Below are 13,631 nucleotides of genomic sequence, written 5' to 3' on the forward strand. Positions count from 1 at the left end.
ATGGTCTTAAGAAATAATGCTGAATAATGCTTAGGCCCCTTAATGTTTGCCAATTATTTTCCCTCTTCACCCTCTTAGATAATCTAAAATATATTAGCAGTGTACTTCATTCTGTGTGACTAGAACAGCGTCATGTTACTGTTATGTGGGAATATGGATCTGTAGGCCATCTTGATTACTGAATCAATAATTTAGCTCTTTAATATATGCATTTCATAAGTCTATATAATCTTACGTCTGTTATTAATGTATAATCCAATCTCTTTTAGCGGGATTGTTGGTAATCTATTGTTAATGTTTTAAATGTTCCTTACACTCTCAGCCACCATAAGCAAGCAAGGCAGAATGTTCTCCTTGTCACTCACTAGCACATAAGGCAATGCTCTGCCATTTGAAGTGTGAAATCCCTTTATATCCTGACTCATCTTTGTCAGCATCATATGTACTCATTCTGCCTGGCTGTTATTGTTTAGATGGGAGGTGTCTCCCCAAAGCCCATGTGTGAGACAATGCTAGAAAGTTTAGAGGTGAAATGATTGGGTTATGACAGCCTCAACCTGATAAGTAAATTAATCCCTTGATAGGGAATAACTGAGTGGTACCTGAAGGCAGTAGGGTGTGGCTGGAGGATGTGGGTCATGGGGGGGCATGCCTTTGGGGTATATTTTTGTATCCAGTGAGTTGAGTCTCTCCCTCTTTGTTTCCTAATTGTCATGTCTTTCACCACACTCTTCTTCCATGATGTTCTGCCTTAACTCAGGCCCCAAAGAATGGAGTCGGCTATCTGTTGACTAAGACCTCTGAAACCATGAGCCTCAAATAAACTTTTTCTCCTCTGAAATTGTTCTTGTCAGGTCTTTTGGTCACAGCAGCAAAAAAGCTGACGAAAACACTGGCTCATAGTAGGAGATGTTAAGATTGAGCTTAAATTACTGTTATTATCAATGTGTTTAGTAAGAGAAGAGCTATGCATATGACTCTCTCCAAAGCTCAGATCATTAATGAGAAAAAAAAATCACTTTTCATTCAGAGTTTCTGAGAGACTAAAAGTAGATAATCTCATAATAATCAATTTTGGAAAACTGATGTTTCAAAATTATTACTAAAATTATTGTCTGATTTCTATTGGTGTTTGAAATTTAAAGAAAATTAATCTTATATATAAAAGGATGCTGTTGGAACTGAATATACTCAAAAACATGGATTAAGCATCTTGGCCAAATTTGTTTTAGTTCTTGTGATCATTTGCGCTCTCCATGTAGCAAAACAAGCTTTTTTTAATACTCTCTATTGAACTAGTTATATCTTTCAGAAAATTTGTATATATGAAAATAGAAGAAATATTTAATTAGTAGCATTAACTTTTGTTAATTAAAATTAACTTCCTTTCCCTTCAAAATTAGGGCTGCAATGAAGAGAGGAGGCCTATTCCCACAGAGAGAAAGGTAATTATTTTTATTGCCACACTAGCTTGGGTTTCTGCATAAATAATGTAGTTTTCCTCTCTTCCATCCCTAGTATCATGCAATGGAATTTCTCTAAGGAAAATGCTGGTGGTGGCATCAAAATGGGGCATCTTGCTCACTGCAGGTGGGGAATTTTGCCTGTCATGCACTGGGGGGTGTAACTCAGCCTCTGACTAGGAACTGTGCCAGGGTTGAACAAACCTCAGCCCAGAGTTCACAGCTATACCCTGGTCTTGGTAGACATATGGCTGATAATCTCACAAAGTCACAGTGTCGAGTAAAGAACAGGACTTACTAAAAGCTTAGGATGGTATTCTCTAGGTCTTTGGGATCTTTCTTTCCCTCTTCACAGGGACAGTTAAGAAGAGTCACTAAAATCTCAGGTACAGATGGTAAACGTAGTGCAGGTGAAGCCTCACCTACACATTTAGTCAAATCATGGACTAAGGGGCTGAATTAAGACTGCAGTCCCTATTTCCTAATTCTTAAACTACAGTGTGTTTCCTCTTCTTGTTTTAACTCTTTTACAAACTTGCTTTGGTAAAGACTGTTAAAGCATTTCTTCAATAGTTATCCTCTCCTTTATCTAGAGCAGTAAAAGTTTAAGCTGAGCACATTGTATCCCAGTTTAAGACTACCTATCTTAGTTTCCCTTGCTGTAAGCCTTGTCAATGTGACCTGGTTCTAGTCAATAGGATGTGACTGGAAGACATGCATGTGACTTTTGGGTTATGCCCTTTAAAGGAACACAGCCAAACCATTGCCTCTTCCCTTTCCCACTGGGTCAATCACCTTTGGCTATGCAAGTGGGAGTAATCCACTGGGAATGTCTGGATTCTTGATCTCCTGAACTGCCATTCTGTTCAGATTGTTTTATCAGAAGAAAATTGGTTTGGTTTTCAAATGTGTCCCAAACATCACCTGTTAAAGACTTGGCTACCAGCCTGTGGTGCTATTGGCAGGTGGTGGAAACTTTAGGGGTTGTGCCTAGTAGAAAGAAGTTAGGTCATCGGGACATGGTTTTGGCGGGTGTGTTAGTCATATTTTCATTACTGTGACCAAAATATCCAACAAGAACAACTTAGAGGAGGAAAAGTTTATTTTGGTTCACAATTTCAGAGGTTTAATTCATGGTAGGGCAACTCCATTGCTCTGGGCCCAAGGTGGGGGCAGAACATCATGGCAGGAAGGTGTCATGTCACCCCATGGCAACCAGGAAGGAGAGAGAGAGAGAGAGGGAGAGAAAGAAAGAGAGAAGTGGCAAAGGAGCCACAGAGAAGATGCACTCTTCCAGGGTATTCCCCCAGTGACTTACCTTCTCCAGTCACTCCCTACCTGCCTGTAGTTATCACCTAGTCAGTCCATTCAATCAAGGTGGACTGATTAGGTTACTGCTCTCATAATCTAATCATTTTATTTGGAATATTCTGCATTAACACAGGAATTTTGGAGGGGCACATCAAGCATAAGCCACAACAGAGGGGATATTGGGTCCCTGGGCTCTTCCTTTCCCTCTTTCTTTACTTCTCAACTGCCATGAGGCAAGCAGCTTTGCTTCACCATGTGCTCCCTGCTATGTTGTTCTGCCTTGCAACAGGTCCCCAAACCACGGAGCCAACTAACCATGAACTGAAACCTCTATTATAAGCCAAAATAAGTCTTTCCTCTTAACAAAATTTTATCCTAGACATTTGGTGTCATAGTCACGGAAAAACTGATGAACACACACAGACACACACACACAAAACATAGCTTTTTTAATTGTTTAAGCCACTATATTTTTGAATATCACTGTATAGCCTTTATCCTAATAAACCCTCATGTGTGTGGACTAACAAATACTCAATGAATTCTTTGGGGTAAGCTCTGCAGACCTATGGAGTTCTCTCTATGGATGATTCTCTCCTGTCTTGTATCTGGCCTTGCAATCTCAGTCCATCATGGCAACCCCACACTCCCATTTCACCTCTGCAACTCAGGGAGATTGCCTGTCTTTATTTTCAACATGATCTGGAAATTTTCTCCAGGTGGTAAGTTAAGTGAATCACAGCATCTACCTTATCTATCTCTGAGGGATCTCTGCTCTTTACCTGGTGACCAATATTTTTAAAGACATTTTGTCTACTTTAGTTATTTCAGGTGAGAGCATAAATCTGGTCCTGTTATTCCATTTAGATTTAGGATTTGTAATCCATTTTGAAGAAGTCTTTCCATTAGTGAATTCACATTATATATTTTTTGTTCAACATATATTATATGCATTACCTCTATTTTGTGGGGGAGGTTCTAGAAATTCCATAAACACCCCAACTAAAAAGTGGGCAAAGACACTGGGTGGGGTGGCATGTATCTGTAATCCCAGCTACTGGAGAGGCTGAGGCAGGAGGATTACAAGTCCTGGCAAGCACTGGCAAGTTTCAGACCAGCCTTAGCAGCTTAGTGAGACCTTGTCTCAAAAAGTAAAAAAGGGCTAGCGATGTGCTAAGTGATTAAGTGCTCCTGGGTTTAATCCTTGGCACCAATAAACACAGTAATTAACCAAATAAGATAAAAAGGGCTGAGGGTGTAGCTTAGTGGCAAAACACTCCTGAGTTCCATTCCTAGACCTGGGGCAGGGTGGGGGCGGGGAAGAAAAATAAAAAGCAAAGGCTAGGAACAGGCAATTCATAAAAGGAATTGAAGTTGCAAATATATATTCAAAAGACCATTATTCAACTAAAAAAGTTGAAATGAAAGCATTTTGAAGAACCTATCATATGAACAAATATGAAAAAGAATGCTTGGGATGATGAGGATTGGGAAACAGGCACGGTCATATTCTCATAAACTGAGGATAAAGACAAAAAAATGTATACATCTTTATGGAAGGCAACCTGGCAAATTTACAAAATGTTAATTTTGCATTTTTCTTTTTTTTTTCTTCCTGTCTTACTAGGGATTGAACCTGGGGTCTCACATATATTAGGCAAGTGTGCTACCATGCTCAGCTTGGATACCTTTTTATTCACTATTTCTACTTAGATATTTTTTTTCCTGCAGAAATAACATATAAGTGTACAATGGTGAATATATAAAGATGAGCATCACAACACTGTTCCAAAAATCAAAACTTTGAAAATGGTACATTGTTCATCTAAAGGAAGGGTTAGTTAACTAAATTTGGTACATTTACATGTTAGATCACTGGCAGCTGCTAGAAAGAGCAAGGTCAAGATGTTTACTTTGTTTAAAAGTGAAAATAGCAGCTTTTACCACACCATGTCAAATATGATTTAATTTATGTAAATATTTTATATATAACATTAAAATCTTATAATGCTATTCATTAAAATGTTAACTGATACTATCTCTGGGGAGTGCTCTCTTTGGGGCTGAGGATGGACGTGAAGGGAAGTTGTATTTTCACTTAGTCTTGGTAATGTTTGGCGTTTTTACAGTGTACGGAGGACTTTATAACTAGCAAAAATAGAAATTTAAATATCAACACCAGAACAAAGCAGATGAGATCCTCACATTTTAAAATGTTGGGAAATACTGGTTTATATAATCTACAAAATCCCTTAATGTGTAATAGCTGATGCTTCTAGGGACTGGACTAATTTTAAGATTACTGACAAAAGTTGTAGAAGTTCCTGACTTTATGTCTCCCGGCTGCTGCTGCCAAGACAAAAGTGAATTGTTTAGGTACACCTGGGTCACTCCCCAAGGGGGACACCCTCACACTGGCTCAAGCTCTTATTTTCCTCCCACTTTGAGAGACTTTACTCCTGGGGGGCACTCTTGAGCTGGTAAGGGGGACCTTCAGAAAAGCACTATGGTTTAGAAAGGCTGGGAATGGTCTGGGATTCTCATCACCTCTTGGGGGTTTCATATTGTCCAGAACTGGGTGGAGAGAATCACGAATTGACTTTTCATATATAGCTAGAGTTTTTATTTCCAGAATTCAAGATATCACTTCATGGATGACTTACCATTCATTCAATAAGCACATATTATCTCAAACTAGATGACTAAACAATATTCTTCCCCAAAGTTCTTTTTCCTTGTTATCTTGATAAGCTTAATAACCTCAAAATTATTTTGAATCCCTTCCTCATAGTTTCCTTCATATGCTCAATTGCTTGTTAAATTCTGGTTCATTACAAGTTTTTGAATCCCTACAAGAAATTACAGCTTCTTTCATAATGTCTCTCAGCTATTCTGTTAGTTTTTCTCAGTGTTATTTCCACTGCCTTTCTAATCCTGAATTTTAAAACTTCTTTCCTTCTAGAATTGTGTATTTTAATCAATGCTAAGTTGGTTTCAATTATCAGAAAATATGTATTTTAAGTTCTTTTTGCACCTTCTTATGCTAAAAATTGAGTGAGTGGTGTGTGTATGTTTGTGTATGTGTGTGTGTGTATATGTGTGTCAGTGTGTCATGGTAATAGAAGAAAGAGTCCATGACTTGGAGTTACTCTTTTTTTAAATTTTTTTTTGGGGGGGTTGTAGATGGACACAATATCTTTATTTTATTTATTTGTTTTTATATGGTGCTGAGGATTGAACCCAGTGCCTCACACATGCTAGGTAAGTGCTCTACCACTGAGCTACAATCCCAGCCCTGGAGTTACTCTTTAAGTAGGAAGTTAATTATATACTATTTTGATTGGCTTCAATCTGAATTAAAAATTTTTCCAAGGCTTGCATGGAAATCAATTGCCTTCTAGAGAAATTCAAAACATTTATCAATCCTAATTGCTTTGCTCACATTCCACACTGATTTCTGCTTGTCTTCTCCTGTTCACCATCCCCAACTTTTATCCTCCTTTCCCTTGATTCATTCACACTAGAATGACCATTTGTCTCCAACTGTCAAGGCCCAACTCCAATTGAAGTGCCTTTCAACTCCTAGTGTGGAGGATTGCAAGTTCAATCCAGAAACTCCTTATGTTCCTTTTACCACCGCCACCCATGCTACTACTTTTTTTTTTTCTGATTCTCCCAGATAATTGAGCTTTTGGGAAAGCTTGACAAAGCTATATTTAATGCAAACATTCTCAGGAAAACAAGGACTATAGGACTTATAGCCCAGAACCAGCTCAAACACTTAGAATTTTTCCAGAAGAGATTGTGTAAGCACTCCTGTCTGTTAGGACAAGAACTCTTATTCATCTTGTGTGTCTTCTAACATGTCTACCATAGTGTCTTGGATGCACCATCTTAGATGTTTAATGAAAGTTTGTTGAATTAATAAAGGAGTGAATTTTGCATACACGTAGTTCCTTTGAAGATGGAGTATCCAGTTAATCCCTTTGGTATTATTGTTTTGGCAGTCTCTATTAATTCTTCACTTTTTTTCATACCAAACTTTTGTACTCAGTGACACAATATAATATTAATGTGGTCTAATATTATTCTTCTTTTCTTGTTTTCTTTTCCAGTACTATGAATTAAACCAGGGTCTTCATACATACTAGACAAGTTCTTTGCCACTGAGGCACATCCCTGGCACTCTGATATTCTTTATGATAGTTTTTCTAAACTTATTTTAGCTTAGGAAATCAGGTAAACATTTGTTAAATGTGTACATTAGTCAGGTCTTATCCAAACCAGAAAGTTTTCTGGAGTGTTCTGAGACTTTTTTTTTTCTAACAACCAATTCAGATAGTTCTTATGGCCAAAAAATTTTGAAAATTTTTGGTGGTGCATGTCTATAATCCCAGTCACTCAGGAGACGACTGAGGGAGGAGGATTGCAAGTTCAATACCAGAGTCAGCAATTCAAGGAAATCCCAAGCTACTTGGTGAGAACTTGTCTGAAAATAAAAAATAAAAAGTACTGAGGATGTAGATTAGTAGTAGCACCCCTGGGTTCAATTCCTGGTACCAAAAAAAAAAAAAGAAAAGAAAAGAAAGAAAAAGAAAACCCTGATCTATTGTAAAACTCAAAGGCATTAATTGAGTATAATTATCATCTTGAACTTTATGCCGAATATAATTTTGAGAGCATTAACTTGGTATCAAAATAACTGAACTCCAGTTGCATTTATTACCATCTGGGTTATTTGGGGCTAATCTGGTATTCCTTGAAATTGCCTGCATATTGGAATCACATTTAAAAATTCCAAAATTCATGCCACTTTAAGACCAATAAAATCTCAATCTCTAGGGCTTTGAATATCAGTATTTTTTGGAACTCTGCAGGTGATTTTTATAGGAGTATAAGTTTGGGAAATACTAGGCTATTTTGATCCACTCTGAGCCCTATTTCTTGATATATTGAATGTAAATAACTCTCATTCAAAAATGTTATTAAGAGTCTATCCAATTAATGCACATGGATATACTGTACTTATAAATTATAAATCTCTATATAAACCTAATGCATTATATTTTCAGCTTCAAAATAGTTTAAAGTTTTAGCTTTGGGAAGAGAGAGAATACAAAAGGAGGGCTAACAGGACCTAAGTGCAAAATTCTGTAAGGGACACTGTCCAGACTCCCATCTTTATGTGCATTGTCTTTGTGCAAATAGTGGTAAGCATGTTATGATTCATGTCAGATCTGTTTCTGTGATATTGAGGAGATTTACCACGCATTGGTTGCAAATTTGCAACATCTTTTCTTGCCAGTTCCAGCATAGAGCCTGGGACAAAGTGGATGCAGTAAATATTTGTTGGTTTGCATTGAAGAAGTCATCTTCTTCCTCCTTATCCTGCACTTCTCCCTCTGTTTTCCTTTTGTTTCTCTACCTGACCTCCTCCTATCTCTTATCTTTTCTCTCTGACATGTTGGTTTGCAGTCCCCACCCTTAAACACCCATCTAGCCTGGGTGCAGGAGCACATGCCTTTCCCAGCCACTCAGGAGACTGAGGCAGGAGGATTGCAAGTTTGAAGCCATCCTCAGCAACTTAGTGAGGACCCGAGCAACTTAGTGAGGACCCTAGCAACTTAGCCAGACCCTGTCTCAAAAAATAATAATAATAAAAGGAAGGGGGATGTAGCTCAGTGATAAAGTGCCAATCCCCATTTCATCTTTAAGTTTCAGTAATAGAAAATTTGATAATTCACTTAGGTTAACTATTTTTTTTCATATTTAGTCTTTAGTTTCATGATTACGCTTTAATTTTCAGTAGTTTGCTTTTATTTATTAGCATTTTAATACAGCCCAAGGCTTCATGGGTCTTTGATTTCAGATAAACTGTTCTTTCTGTAAAATATGCAGTAAATGATTTTGTACTAAAATATGTAGGATTGGCAGGGGCATATCAAGATGGATCTGGATTTTCATATTTGATATTTTGTGTACTAAAGAAACTTGCAAATTACTAATAAATCATGTTAAATCAGTAATGAGTTTTAGCCTCAGCATTACTGAAACTTACAGAATATTAAGATAAGACTTTAAAATGAAGTTAGATTATGATAAAGCTGAGGAATTGATTAATTTTTCTAATCTTTACTTAAATGCGGAATTATACATACAATTCTTTCTACTTCTCCCCTATAAACAAATAGGCAAAGTTAGAGTGTTTATTGTGATTTGTAAAGTACCAACTGCAAAGGGCTAGATTAGTGCTATTTAAATAAGAACTTTAATCTTATCTGCACTATCTCTACCTGGTTCTGGCACAAGGACTATCACATAATTATGGCAATTTATGGCAATTTCTAGTACCTTCCTTGTCCATCCCCTAGCCCAGAGCTAGGGCAATCTTTCTAAAGTACAAATGTAATTATTTATCTCTTGCTTAATCTCTTCTAGAGGTTCCCTGTGAGGTGCTTATCTTTTGCTCTGGCCACCAGAACTACTTCTTTATTCATGGAAGTGAAATGACATGGGATCTCACCATGTTGCCCAGCTTGCTCTCTAACTCCTGGGCTCAAGCAATGCTCCTGCCTCAGCCTCACAAACACATGGGACTACAAGCCACACTCTTGCACCCAGCATGATTCTTAATTTAATATAAGAGAGGCATGTGCAAATCCTTCCTGGGGAGAAGTGAAAGAGAAGAAGCTCAGAAGCTACCAGTTGCGACATTTTTCACCAGGTGCAGGAATCTGTTAGCAGTAAGGACGAGCAAAGCCAGGCCATGGGGAGAGGCAGAGAGGAGAAGTAGAGTGCATCCTGCAGGTGGTATTCAATCTCTGGTTCAGGTTGTCCCTAAAGTTTGGTGGTAGTCCTGTCCTTCCAGAAGTTGATGGTTTTACTCTTTCTTGGATCACATGGAATACCCCAGAACACTCCTATAAAGGTTGCTTTTCGTGTAGGTTAGGTAGACATAAGTTTCTGTATCGTACATAAAAGCATGTTGGGCTGGAGGCATAGCTTAATGGTAGGACATTTGTCGAACATGCTCAAAGCCCTAAGTGTGATCCCAGCACCATAAATAGGTAAACAAATAAATATATGTTGATTAGAATACCTTTAAAATCCCTTCACGATTTGGATCTGGCTTATCAATTCAAAATGTTTAGCTGTAAGAAACAGATGCATGACAGACTTAAATAATAAAGGTATTCTCTCTTCTCCTACCATCAGAAATATATAGACAAGACATTTCCAGGTTAAATTAAGTTGTGGCAACTTGGTCAGTGCTTTGCAATTTGGGGGTCTTTTCCTTCATCCCAGGATGGCTTGTAGCAGCTCCAGTTTCTAAGACCTCTGAGCATTTCAGACAGGGAAGAAGGGAGCAGTTTTCTCTGTGAGGAAGCTTCAGGGGATTTCTCCTTAGATCTCATTGGTCAGAACAGGGTCACACGTACAACCCTATCTATATCCATAATTGTGAAGTATCAATACTTAGATTTTACCTACTTGTCCATAAATCAGGAGATCCCTGCCAATTATCTGAGGCTCTGTGAGTAGAGAGAGGGAAGAGGAGCTGGAGTGTGGGTGAGGAACTATGTCTGCCTCACTCAGGTATTTCCATTAGTACTGTTGCCGTCCTCCTACCCCCCAAACCACTACCATCACCCCAACTGTGAAAGCCAGCCTTACTGAACTGCCTTCAGTACTCTCAAATGCTATGCTTTCTGTGGATTCTGGGTCCCTGCAATAACTTTTGTTCTGCCCTGAACATACACTCTTTCCTTCATTTACTAGCATCTTCATGTGGGTGACCCCTACTTCTCAATTTAGGTCTCAGCTTAGATATCACTTTCATTAGAAGGCCTTCCCTGACTCCCAATACCACAGCACCCTCTGTTTAATCCTGTCTTACAACTTATCAAACTATATTGCTATTTTCCATTTACTTATTCATGTCATCCACTGGCCTATAAACCCTTCTATGGCTTATTGACTGGGCCTCATTTCTCTGTTACCTCACATAGAGCCTGCACATGGTAGATGATCAATAAATACGTGAAGAAATAAGTGAAGTGAAGCACTTCTTTGGTGCATTCAGAATCAGCTTGTTTTAGACCTACTTAAATCATGGCTCATAGGAAAGTGGGGGTTCATTTACTTCTGATTTTTGTAAAGAGTATGAACAAAAAATTGACATAATAAAAATTTCTGAGCTCCGTGCTGTGGCGCATGCCTATAATCCCAGTGGCTGGGGATGCTGAGGCAGGAAGATCATGAGTTCAAAGCCAGCCTCAGAAAAACTGAGGTGCTAAGCAAATCTGTCTCTAAATAAAATACAAAATAGTGCTGGGGATGTAGCTCAGTAGTTGAGTGCCCCTCAGTTCAATCCAAGATACCTCCCACAAAAATTTTCTGACAAATACATTTTATAATCTTTGCTATGATGGCTTTGAATGGAAGAAAATAGAAAGGGATTTCACTTTTAGGCAGGGCAATATTTATTCTGCTTGCTTCACACCAGAGCTAAAGATCCTGGAAGTTTTTTGAATGGTTCTTAGTTTTCCAGATGGGCAGATTTCTGCATATGGATTAATAACATATAAACATATATAATATATATATATATATATATATATATATATATATATATATATATATATATATATTTAGGTGATTAACTTACCGGAATTTAAGATGCTGTTTTACTCTGCAACTTCTTGCTACTATTTTGTTAGTGATAAGCAATAATGTGACATGACAAGAGCCTTTCGATCCTTTTTATGAGAAGGTGAATTTGAAATAAGGATTGAGGAAATGAAAGAAATTATATGGGAGAAAAAAATTACCAAATTTGATTAATATAATATAGCAGCATTTTGAAATTTCAGCACTTGAAGTTAGACATTGAGTTTATGACTTATATGCAGCAAAAAATTATTTGTTTCCATAATTTTAAAGAGAATTTACTAGGCATACTATGTGGAGGATTCACTGGATTTTAGTGGTATTGCATTTTGGGGTGCCACATTCTGAACTTTGGGTGGTCTCTCTCCACACAAAAAAATGCTCATTTTGAGAAGAGCCTAAAGCAAGAGGGGACTCGCTAGCTGGCCAAAGGACGAACAGCTCTGCCTCTTGACCTTGGTGGGCTAGTGAATCCTTTACTGCTGGAAGTCTGTGGCAAATTCCAAAGCTATAGAGAGCTTCATATGAGCTCCAAAAAGGCCATTACAGAGAAGAATTTTTGTTTTTGAGAAAACACAAAGGCCCCTGTAGAAAATGTTCCTTTATTTTTGAAACATGATTCCTGGCTTTTTCCTAAGGTCTGGCAGAGACTGAATCATCCAACTATCTGGCAGGAGGTGATTACAGTTCTTTGATGCCTGGCATGAAATGTGTGTTATCCTATATTCTTAGCCATAAAGTCAGGCATTCCCAGCAGTGATTCATATCAAATAAATTGAGAAAGAAGAGAAATCTATGAGGCTGAACCTGTGAGAAGCCAGAAACACAAGGAAATTATATGACCAGGCAGTTGTACTCATTCTGCATTACTTTTCTTTCTCTTTTTTGGGGGGTGTGTGTGTGGGGGTGGAGGGGTACCAAGGATTAAACTCAAGTGCACTCAACCACTGAGCCACATCCTCAGCTCTATTTTGTATTTTATTTAGAGTCAGGGTCTCATTGAGTTGCTTAGCACCTCGCTTTTGCTGAGACTGGCTTTGAACTTGCGATCCTCCTGCCTCAACCTCCTCAGATGGTGGGATTACAGGTGTGAACCACCATGCCCGTTCTCTACATTATTTTGCCTTTCCATGCTAAATGGAGTTTCCCATGACCAGTGGATCAGGCAGATAGTGACTTGAACCTGGTGTAGAATTGGATTTGTGCAATAAGCTGAGATCAGTCAGGATGCTGTTCTTCATAGTGGCCCTGAAATATAATTGAAAAGGAAAATATTCACAATAGTTAATTTTGAGTATAAATTTCACTGTCCACTTGACATGCAAGGAAAGATTTTTTTGTTTACTTTATCTGAATTTAAGAATGTATGCCAATTATTGAGCTAATTATTTGCTCAAATCAGATATTAAAATATTTAATGAGCAAGAAAATTGGAATCTAGCACTAAAATTGGGCTGTTGCTGTGCCAGGTGATAATCCTTTGGTTGCTGAATTATAGGGAAGTCAGAGATGTCTCTGTGGTGTGACCAAAGTTATGTGGGCAATGTGGAAAGACTGGGGTGGGAGCTTGGGACACTGATAATATTTTCAAGATAGTTAGTTAGGTCTAAATGAGTTCATACTGGGTAACTTTCAGTACAGATCTGAACATATGGTCACAGACTTGGAAGGCTCAGAATTGAAGAATTGATAACAAGGAAGTTTTAGGGAAGGCTGGAGAGAACACTGAGAATGATCCCAAAGTGTGACAACATCTGAGTGTACATAAATGCTAAGAGGCCATTACTGCAGAAAAAGGTTCTCAGTAATCAGGAGAACAATAAGAGTCTTTCTGTGGGCATCTGTCATTTTCTTTCCTCAGCCAGTATATTGATTCACAAACAGAACAACTGTGATGCACAGACTGGAAGTAATGCTTGGACGCAACAGAATTCTTTCACCAAGACTCTTCTATATACTGTTAATGGCAGTGACTAGTACTTACTGTACTTCTAGGACACATGACCTACTGCTTTATGGCAAGTAGGTTTTTCCTTTTTCTTGGAGTTGAGAAGAACACCTCATCACTGAGGGGCAGCAACTTGTCATCACTGGAATAGAATTTGTGGATTTGGATTTGCTTTCTCTGTTTTGGCACTTCTAAATTATCAACATGGCTGCTGACCAATGAACTTACTGCATGATATA

This window comes from Marmota flaviventris, chromosome 1 (genome assembly GCF_047511675.1).
Source record: "Marmota flaviventris isolate mMarFla1 chromosome 1, mMarFla1.hap1, whole genome shotgun sequence".
NCBI classification, from domain to species: domain Eukaryota; kingdom Metazoa; phylum Chordata; class Mammalia; order Rodentia; family Sciuridae; genus Marmota; species Marmota flaviventris.